Here is a 10,363-nt window from a genome sequence, read left to right as displayed (position 1 = left end):
AGGGTCCCCACAGCCTCGTGCCACAGGCTAACGTCCCTGCCGTGCCCCCACGGGGCACCCCGCTGACAGCCATGGCCCCCCATAACCCCACGGGGCACCCCGCTGACAGCCATGGCCCCCATAACCCCATGGGGCACCCCGTTGACAGCCATGGCCCCCCCATAACCCCATGGGGCACCCCGCTGACAGCCATGGCCCCCATAACCCCACGGGGCACCCCGCTGACAGCCATGGCCCCCCATAACCCCACGGGGCACCCCACTGACATGGCCCCCCATAACCCCACGGGGCACCCCGCTGACAGCCATGACCCCCCATAACCCCGCGGGGCACCCCGCTGACAGCCATGGCCCCCATAGCCCCGCGGGGCACCCCGCTGACAGCCATGGCCCGCGTGCCGCAGGGGCCAGGCGAGGTGGCGCTGCGTGGCCGGGATGCAGACAGACGGACGCGGGTGGCGCAGGGACGAAGGCGCAGGGGCACCGCAGGCAGCATCCCGCCGTGCGCCAGGCTCTCGGTCCTGCCGTTCCCGCGGTGCCCCTCGCCGGCAGCGCGCTCTGTCTGGTCAGCGTTGGCGCCGCTCGGTCACTGGCTGGGACGTGCTGGGAGCTGGTCTGTGAACGAAAACACACCAGCCAGTGACCACTGTCGGGAACCCAGCCCAAACGGCCCAGACACACACTGACACGAGCAGAGAGCCCTAAAACCCCAAACCAAATCCTAGACGGGGCCGCAGCAGGATCTCACCCTTCCCCTCAGCTCCGGGCCGACTGGCATAAGCCTTCCCCTGAGCCTGCACCCCCTCGGAGACCCAACCCTAGAGCAAACAGCCAGGCAGCCCTGACCCTCGCCCAGGCCCCAATTCAGTTCTAGCCCAGGGAGTCCAACAGGCCACAATCCCGCTCAGCCTGCCATCTCTGGGGGTGAACCTTGACTCTAGCCTGGGCACTCTAAGCCCCCCAGTCTACCATCCAGCCCAAAAGAGGCACCAGCCCCATCCCAGCGATAGCTATGGGCCATCAGCCTAGTGCTGGGCCAGGAGCCTGGCAGAGCCGTATCCCCCCACCTGCCCCATCCTTACCCTGGCTCGTGCAGTCATACGGGCACCAGGCCGAGCCCTGGCAGCCTCTGGGCTCAGCCAAGCCCTAGTCCTACGTGCAGCCCCAGGGAGATCCACTGAGCGCAGCCTAGCTCTGAGCAGAGCCGCCAGGTCGGAGGGAGATTTACAGCCCATGGTGAGAGAGTCAAGGCCAAAGCGTGACTCTTTCCAGCTGGTGTGTGACAGGGACGCTCCTCTCTGAACCGTGGTGCTATCCAATAGGCCAGGTGTTTAGTCCAGCCAGCACTTCATCGTGTGTTTTAAACGCACACTGCATCTGAGACACTTACACCTCCTAATCCAGACTAACGAGAATTCATGCCATAGGCAATGGAAACCAGTGCCCTTTACTAAAACTAGTTCTTTGCTGGTTGGAACCAAAAGCTGGAGGCTTGGAGCTCCCTGAGGACATGGATCTGTCCAGTGTGTTTACATTCTGAACCTGCAAACTTTCGCTCAAGTCCTGCTCGGTTTTGGGGCGAACTCCTCTTTTTTTGACCATTCACACACACGACCCACCTGCCCTCGGTGTAGCTTGCTCTCCTGCGCGTATCGAACGCGGGCCCCTTGGCTCCATGGTTACCACAGTGCACACGTTTGGAAAGCAGCCGGGGTGTACCGTGGTCTAGGGCAGCACCGGAGTACAAATATTTTAAATCTTTACAGATTTCCTGAAAATGAGTGAGGTAAGCGCCGGCGTGTGGGTGCCAGGGAGACGGCATGCGAACGAGTCAGGCTCACACGCAATGAGGGAGACTTGACATGTCTGCTACCCCCGGGAACCCCACAAATCCCAGCCCTCGTCTTAGCCGGGGAGCCCTACCCCCACAACCCTATCGGCCCCAACCCTATTCCCTTCCATTGACACCAACCTGCTCCACTCGGAGCTCCTGGAAGAACCAGGCTGAGTGGTTATTTGTGTGAAGGCCGCACTGTCACGTCACATCAGCAGGTCATAGCAACGCGCTCCAGCGGGCAGCACTGCCTGCAGCTAGCTCTGTCTTTGTTCTGTCCCCGAGGCCCGGCCAACTCAGGCGATTGGCTTGGGGGATTAGGTGGAAGCACCATATGTCCCAGTCGCACACACGCTGTTGTTTTCAGCCACGGTGGCTTCAGGCTTTAAACCCCCTGCACGCAGTCCTGAGCTCACAGCCCGTCTCATTTTACCTGCCCGACAGCCGGTATCAGTGACCCTGAGCTGTCTAACCTAACCAAGAATAATTTCATCATTCCAGAAACAGCAGTGGGACTAACTTAAATCCCCAGACAACAGGGGTCAGTGCAGAAGCTCAGCAATGTTTCCAGAAAGCAGGGAACACAGACCCCAGAATGGTGGGCTGGACTGGACCTGATGAGGTCTTTCCTGGCTCGTTGCATGGTGAAACGTGGCCCAGAGGCAGTGCTGCCAATTTATGCTATAGAATCATAGAATCATAGAAAATTAGAGTTAAGAGACCCCAGCATCTAGCTGGAGGACTCATGGGATTTTAGGACAAAGCTCTTGGAGTCTTTTTAGGACTTGAAAAGGAAAAAGGAAGTTTCTAACCCTCCTGGTTGGAGAGAAAAGCTTGAAAACTGTGCACCGAGTGTGACATAAAGTCCAGCAGGTGAAGACCCAGCCCCCAACATCTAATTACAGAATAGCTCTGGGTTTTGAAGACAATTTCATGATTTTGGGAGCCTGGCTCAGGATTATTTTAATGTGTGGGGCTGATGCTGCACCAGCCCCAATAATCAGGCTGTGAAATTCAGCTGTGCAGAGCAGAAGGCACGAAGATAATGACGTCTGTGTATGCGTGGGCATGCGACGTGTGTCTACAGAAGAAACAAGCTGCAGGTTAAATGAGAAGTAGCCAGTGGAGCAGCCAGTCTCCCACACACGCTGCTTCTCCTGAGCTGCCTTTCCAGGCAGTCAGCACTAACAGCAGGTGTCGCCCCTGCCACTCACTCTTACCTAGCAGCTCCCATCCATGGCCCAGCCTGGGATGGGGCAGAGGGAGAAGGTTCTGCCTTTAAACCAGGGGTTCGCAAACTTTTTTTGCTGGAATCCTCTTTGCAAACATTTCCGGCTGTGACACCGCCCCCCCCCCCATCCCAAGTGATGCTCCCCCCATGTCATGCCATCCTTACCAGCATGCGTAGGGACTGACAGCTCGCAACCTCTCCCATAATAACCTCATGACCCCCCAGTTTGAGACCCGCCCCCCCTCCCCCCCCCCGCTTTAAACGCAGGATTAGTTTTTAACCAAGTGTATCAAGTCCTTTGTGTTTGCTGGGCAGCCAGGACGTGCCGCACAGACCACTGCTGCAGGCAGCAGAGACTTTCCCCTCCAGTGCGCTTATCCTTTGCATGGCCCCGGCTGAGGTTTTGTACAAATGTTCTGCAGTGACAGTGACCCTGGGGGGCTGTGGTGTGGGTCACGAAGGGCTGCACGGCAACCCCGGGTGGTAGCGTTATTTAATATTACTTACTAGAGATGCTGCAGCATCCTGCCAGGAGCAACTTTACCTGGCAAAATACTGCCGTCCGTTCCTCCCTATCTGAGCACACAGGGGACAGATCCCCCCACCCACCCCAGGTACAGACGAGCTTCCACTGGGCCACACACTGGTGAGTGGTGAAATTGTCAATGCAAAGCCATTAAGGCAGCCCTCTGCCAGCTCCCGCTCCTGGGGCAAGGGGAGGGGTTTGTATTGGAAAGGAAAACAGCATGAGGCTCTTCTATTCCTGTCCCTGGGACAGTAAAGAGGAGGCTGGAGGCCAGAGGGGACAGAGGCTGCACGCCTGCGCGCAGCACAAGGGCATGGGAGGTGGGGGAGGCTGAGGTTTGGGCAGGGCACCTGCACAGAGAGCTCTGTGGGGAAGGAGAAGCAGCTGGCGCTCAGAGAAGCTGCCCGAGATCTAGAGGCGGGGAGACCCACTTGGAGCGACCTCTGTGGTTTCAAATGGCTGCTGGGGGCAGAGCGGTGGCTCCAGGAACCAGGCTGGGAAGGCACCTTGCATGTTCGGGTGCTACTGCAATCCCAAAGACCAAGGAGCTCGCAGCCAAGGTGTGATGCTGAAAGCAGCATCCTGGCTGTCCAGCCAGGGGAGCATGGAGGGGATTTGGGGTACCCTGGAGATATCGGTCCTGGCGGCACTCCCTTCTTTCACCAGGGAACAGAAAGGTACAGCCAGAGGTGACTGGGAATTTTCTGAGGATTTGTCCAACCCGAAGCTGTTGGTGAAGGGGGCTGGGTGTGACGAATGTCGAGGGCAAGGTTAGACACGGTCAGTATCTTGAGGGTCCGACTGAAAACGTCTGCTTTGCTGGTTTGAAATGACTTTTTGTTCAGACACTTCCGCTAATGAGACTGGAAAGGCCTTCTGGGTAGTTTATGGATGGAGCTCCGCCCAGCGTGAGTGCCTCCAGAGATGCAGCATCGCCCAGCCATGCGGCCGCTGTCCGTGCCGAAAGGGGGGCTCCGGGCAGTGCAGACTCTCGCTCGCACAAGCCGGAGGGATGGGGGTTAGTGGGAGGTTCCAGGGAGGCTCAAAGGCCTATCGTTAGGGGCTATTTGCACTGTGCCAGGGCCCAGCGCCCTTGCTCAGGACTGAGGCCCGTTGTGCCAGGAGCTGCATGGACGGGCTGGCCCCAAGCTGCGTCAGGCTGAGTTGAGACGGTGACAAAAGCGGGAATGTGCTGTAATATTTCGATGCCAGACGCACGTGGCAGTGACCGACTGGCCTGGGGGTGCAGACGTGCTGCTTTGGGAGCAGCGCAGGAGCCAGTTCTCCCTGGAGCAGATGAATGGGGCGTTGAGATCTGGCTCCCAATGGAGGCCCCTGCAAGACAAGGGACCCCAGAGACCCCTACGCACAGGCAGCTCTAGCAGGTGCAACACGTAAACTCAGCAGGGCTCTGCAGGAGGACGACCCTGGACCGAGGCTGTGGTAAGACCCGGCCAATCAGAGACACAGGCTCGTTCACCTGGGACTGACAGAAGAAGGGCCGGAGACGCAGTGGTGCCTACAGCGCCTGGCTCCAGGGAGCCCTGGCCCGTCTGAGCTCCGTCCTGGCTTCCCTGGGCTGACTGAATGACTCTCCAGCGCGCAGTTCCTGGGGCAACGACCCTGACTCTGCTTTGCAAAGGCTGCTGGCGTCGCTGCAGGCGCTCGCTGAGGGGCACGGCTCCCTGCAGAGGGTGAGGGGCCGCGACCCGGCGTCTAGCTCCGTGGGCCTCGCTGGGCAGAGCGCACTCTGTGAAGCAGGGGGGCTGGAGCCCAGAGGCTCAGGCTGGGAGGCGGTGAGGCACGTGGCCTGCCCTGGGGGGCGAGTGGGACCCGTCCGGGGTCTGGCGCATCAGTGGGGTCCCTCCGAGGGACTGTGACAAGCCAGGGGGTGGCACAGCTCCTGCGGCTCCATGAGAGAGCCCAGGCTGCGGCACGTGCGCGTAGGGGCAGGCAGGGAGCGCGTGGGATGGAAACAGGTCCCTGCCCCAGTGAGGGGCTGGGCGGCGCCACAGGCAGGTGACACCAGGGGATGGGACCTGTCTTTGCTACTTCACAGACCCCAGGGCAGAGGAGAGGGACCTTGGCCCTGGTTTGTCCCCCCCCCCCGTGCCTTGGGCAGAGGCAGGCGGGGCCGGGGGCACCGTGACTGGCCTACTGGGCATGGCGGGGCCGAGCCCCACCGCCCGCTGTGGGGCATCGAAGGGACCGTCTGCCCAGCGCTGCAGGCGCGTGTGGCTAACCCGGCTGGCCGCTGGGTGGCGCCATTGAAGCGGTTTTGGGCGCAGCAGAGCTGGCGGGGCAGGTGCGGGGCCGGAGCTGCTCCGGGAGCATCGCCTCGCTCGAGCCGCGCGTGGCTCTTTCATTCCCGGCGCCCGTCTCCAGCCTGCAGGGCGGGGGCTTCCCCTGGGCTCCTGCTCCATTGGCTGCCCTCCCTGCACTGGCCCGCGCAGAGGTGCAGGAGCCGGCCCGGGGCTCAGCCGGGGGCTCTCTCCAGGGCTCTGCCCCGCACCCTGCAGAGGGCACGGGCGAGCCGCGGGTGCCGTTCCTGGGCTGCCGGGGGCACACCCAGCTCGCAGAGTGCCTGCGTCCTTTCACCCCCACTGACCGGCCCACCACGGCCGCCCCAGGGAGGTGGGGGCGAGCCCTGCCCCAGGGCTGCACCCGGCTCCGGTGCCACGCCCAGCCCAGTCCGTGGGCGGCTACGGAGAGCCCGCGCTGGCTGGGGGAGGGCGGCCGGCTGGCAGGGGGAGCTGCCTGCTGCAGCGGCTGGACCTGTGCAGCGTTACCCGGAGCCGTGCGCGGCTCTGCCTTTTCTCAGCCAGACGCCCTTGGGGAATGCAGCGTGCTTCCTGGCCCGGGACTGTTTCCCCGTCAGTCTGCTCAGCCCCCTTCCAGGTCACCGCAGGCCGGGGAGACTCAGAGCAGCCCCCCCCCCATGGCAGGGATGATGCACTCCAGAGGCCTCTTAAAATACACTTTGCAGGCGTGCTCCGGAACCCAGCCCTGCAGCACAGCCCATGCTGCTCACTCCCGGCCAAGCCCTGGCGTTCAGAGGCTGCCGGCTCCTTTCCTCTCCCCGCCCGGCCCATGGGCTCAGCCTGGCCAGGGAGCAGCCTGGCGCTCTCACTCACAGGCCCCCCCCAATGAGATGAGACTGCTAAGCCAGTGCTTGTCCTTCTCCCAGGCAGTGGGCTGGCTGGCCGTGTCACCCTGGGGGAAGCCAGACGTACTGGAGGCCCCCCTGCACCCTGGGCTAGGCCGCAGCGTCGGCTGCAGTAACCTCTTTCTGGTGCAGAGATTAGTTTTAGGAGATGAGTTTGGATCCGGTTGCGTCTTTCGTCAAGTCCCCAAGGAGGGTGTGGGGCGAGCCCAGCTCTGCACCCTGCTTACAGGACATGGGGCCTCGCCCTGAGCTGTGTCGTTACAGCAAAATCCTCCAGGGACAGCTCCGCTCTCTGGGGCAGATGACTGCTGTGGGAAAAACTCATCATCCAACCCCAGATGCCACCCCATCACCCTCCGTCAGACCCCACCCTGAGCCAGAGCGCCGAGGTGGTGCTGTGCGGGGTAACCTGCTAGAACCATCTGAGCGGCACCAGGCAGGTGTGGAGCACAGCCAGCCATGCTGGGTTCCCCCCCCCGGGCTTTGTTTTATTGGTGCTGCATCCACCCCCCCTGTTCGCATCTTGTCACCAGCTCAGCTTCTGAACTCCCTCGGGCAAGGCCTCACCGTCATCTGCGTGATGGTGCAGCGCCCGGCGCGGTGGGGTGCGGCTCGGCCCGGGTCCGGGTGGCGCCCAGCACAGCTCGGCCCAGCCCAGGTCTGTACAGCATCTGGTACAGTGGTGCGGTTCACACCGCACTCAGCACCGGGGGGCCTGGACTGGGGCTGTTTGCACAGCCCCCAGGGGACTGGATTGGGGCCACCAAGTGCCATTGCCATACGTGTGATAAGAAAACAGGACGACGTGCTTGTGAATTTTGTCTGGAGAGACTCTCTCTACCCAGCTCCTGGTGACGTCTGGTCTCCTCCATGCAGATCCAGGAGGCCCAGACCTTGAATTCTGCATTTGGTTCTGGGCTCCTCTGCCCCACGGCGGCAGGGAAGTCAGGATGGTGACGTGGCGAGCGGCAGGTTTTGAAAAGGGATGAAGTCTGCTAAGGAAGTAGAACTTGTCCAGCTTTTAACAAAGAGGGTTGGGGGGGGGGACAAGCTGCGTGGGGCAGGGGCTGGCACTGAGTGTGGGTGGACAATAACATGTGGCCCCGGGCCGGTGCCATTCATGCTGCAGCGTTATAAATACTCAGTAACAGCTGGCGGTGAGGAACATGCCCAGGCATCCTGCGGTTTACAGTGTGACAAGGGAGCGGAGGCCCATGGACGGGACTAAAGCAACGAGATGGAAACTTACGCCGAGATCAGGGAAAGGCCCCGCTGGAGAAGGTCACCGTGCGACTGCCGTAGCCAGGCTGGCTCAGCCGAGTGCCCGTAGCCTTGGGGTGGAGCAGGCTGCCCAGCTGCAGCATGGGTCTCATCTCCGGCTGGGGGAAGCAGCTTGCTCACTCTTTCTCTTGCTGGGCCGGCAGGGGAGGTGTCGCCCAGGCTGTGCTGCATCTGGAACACCAGCAGCGGGGGGAGTTTGGCTGGAATTGGAAGAATACAATAGACGAGCACTGAGGCAAGAGCCCTGCGTAAACCTGTGTCTAGGGATAAATCACGAAACCAGAGCCAGGCAGGAGACAGGCGAGGCTGCAGGAGGGATTGTGTTGCGCAGGGGCCGGGGTTAAATATTTATTTTATCTGGGCCGGAACCATCCGTGATGAATTCCCATTGACTGGGAAAACTCAGCGTGGATCAAAGGGACCGAGCTTGTTCTGCAAAGCAGAGTCGTCCGTCTGCCGAGAGCGAGGGGAGGGGACAGCATGAATCACCATGGCCGTGTGCATGGACGCCAGCCGCTGCCATCGGCCGTGGCTCTGCCCTTCCACACAGCAAGTTCAGCACACGAGGCTTGCCTCCTGCAGACGTAGCCAGAGCCCTCGGGCCTGCTGGTGGGCACCGCACCCCACCCCCCACGCCCTCGTCTGTAGCTCAAGCATCAGCTCTGACAGCAGGGAGTGCTGTGTTTAGACCGGAGCTGAGCAGGCTCTGGCTACGCCCGTGCAGCAGCCAGAATGAGGGGCCCCAGCTCAGGGCAGGGCTCTGGCTGCTTGGGCAGGCTGGGTTGTACGCAGTAAGACTAGCCTGGCTCCCTGTGGCCCGTTGGAGGCTGGCGGCGTTTCGCCCTGCAGGGAGCAGGAAGGGATTCCCGGACATCGCTGGGTCTGTTCCACTGCCCGGAGCAGACAGGCTGGGCTGAGCCCTGCAGCAGGGAGGGGGCGGAGGGTGTGAACCCAGCCTGATCTGGAGTCCTGACAAGGGCAGATGGGACCAAGGGTCAGAGCAGGGTCAACCCTGAGGCTAGGAGGGGTGCAGGCGTTTCACAGTCAGGTTCCAGGCCAGGGTCGATGCCAGCTCAGCATTACTCACAGCAGCTACAGGAGAGCTACACTGGGCTGGGTGGACACCTCACCTCGGGTTTATATAGGGCAGGCAGCCAATCAGGAACCAGGAGGCTGCTGCCTGTCAAGCTCTTTGAGGCGGGACTTCCCATGGCCTGTGGCCACAGTGGGTCGGGCAGTGGAGTGCGAGCTGGCTGCTGCCTGGGTCCGAGACCCACGGGCTCTGGCCATGGAGGGCAATAGGACAGGGTGGAAAATCAAAGGTCCCAAGGGTGAGCTGGCCATGCAGCAGTTCCCCGAGACAGGCTCCCTGCCCGCTGGGGCTGCTATTTAACCCCTGATGCCTTGTCTCGGGATGCTGGGGGCTTATTCTAAGGCACAAAACCCAGACGTGTGAGAGCAGGCGGCCACGGGGTGGCCCAGAACCGGGGCCTAGGTCCCAGCTGCAGGGTGACGCCCCGCCTGGCATCAGTAGGATCTGCAGGGAGCATGCTGACTCGTGGCTCCCGGCCCTAGCAAGCGATGGCCTAGAGAAGGGAGATTCATTCCCGTCCCACTGCGCTGTCACCACCTCCTCCCCCCAGGCTTGTGCTCTGGACCCATCTGTCCACACGTCCGTCCCCCCCCCCCCAAAAAAAAAAAAAAAAAAAACGCCCTGCGAGCGCTAGACGGGACATCCACTCGGCCCCTGAACGGCCCAGCCTGGCTGGCGTGTAAGCCGGGTGGCAACACCATGACGGGTGATGCAGAGCAGGCTGTGGATACGGGATCCCCTGCCCGCCCGGCTGCTGGCTTTCATCAGTGCCTGCCCTGCTTGAAACCGCTCCCAGCTGATCTCCTGGGCCTGGGCCTGGCAGAGCCAGCCAGCACAGGGCGCACGCTGCAACGCACGTGGGATGTGCAATTCCGGAGCAGCCCTCTGCCCTGTCACTGGCCATGAGGGCCCATCTCTCGGTGCCGGCACGAGACTGGGCAGATGGGGCTCGGCGGGCAGGCGCTTTGGAGCAAAGCTCAGGCAGGTTTTGGCACATGCCGGGGGAGAGGGTGCAGGCTCCTGGGAACGGGGCTTCCTTGCACAATGGGAAGCGGCCCCAGCCTGTTGCCCACTGATGTTTCGCAGCGGGAGGCAGGGTCCCAGCAAGCTCATTGGGGGGGAGGGAGGGCTGGTGAGGGCTGAGCATTAACATTGCACTGCTTGAGTCCTGCCACCCCCCCTCAGCTGTAACTCCCCCCACACCCCCGCATCTGGCTATTTTTGCCCGGCCGC

The sequence above is a fragment of the Emydura macquarii genome, unplaced genomic scaffold (assembly GCF_026122565.2).
Source record: "Emydura macquarii macquarii isolate MOO-44397 ecotype Brisbane River unplaced genomic scaffold, CSIRO-AGI_Emac_v2 contig_306, whole genome shotgun sequence".
Taxonomy (NCBI): domain Eukaryota; kingdom Metazoa; phylum Chordata; order Testudines; family Chelidae; genus Emydura; species Emydura macquarii.
Note: the sequence above shows the minus strand (reverse complement) of the source record.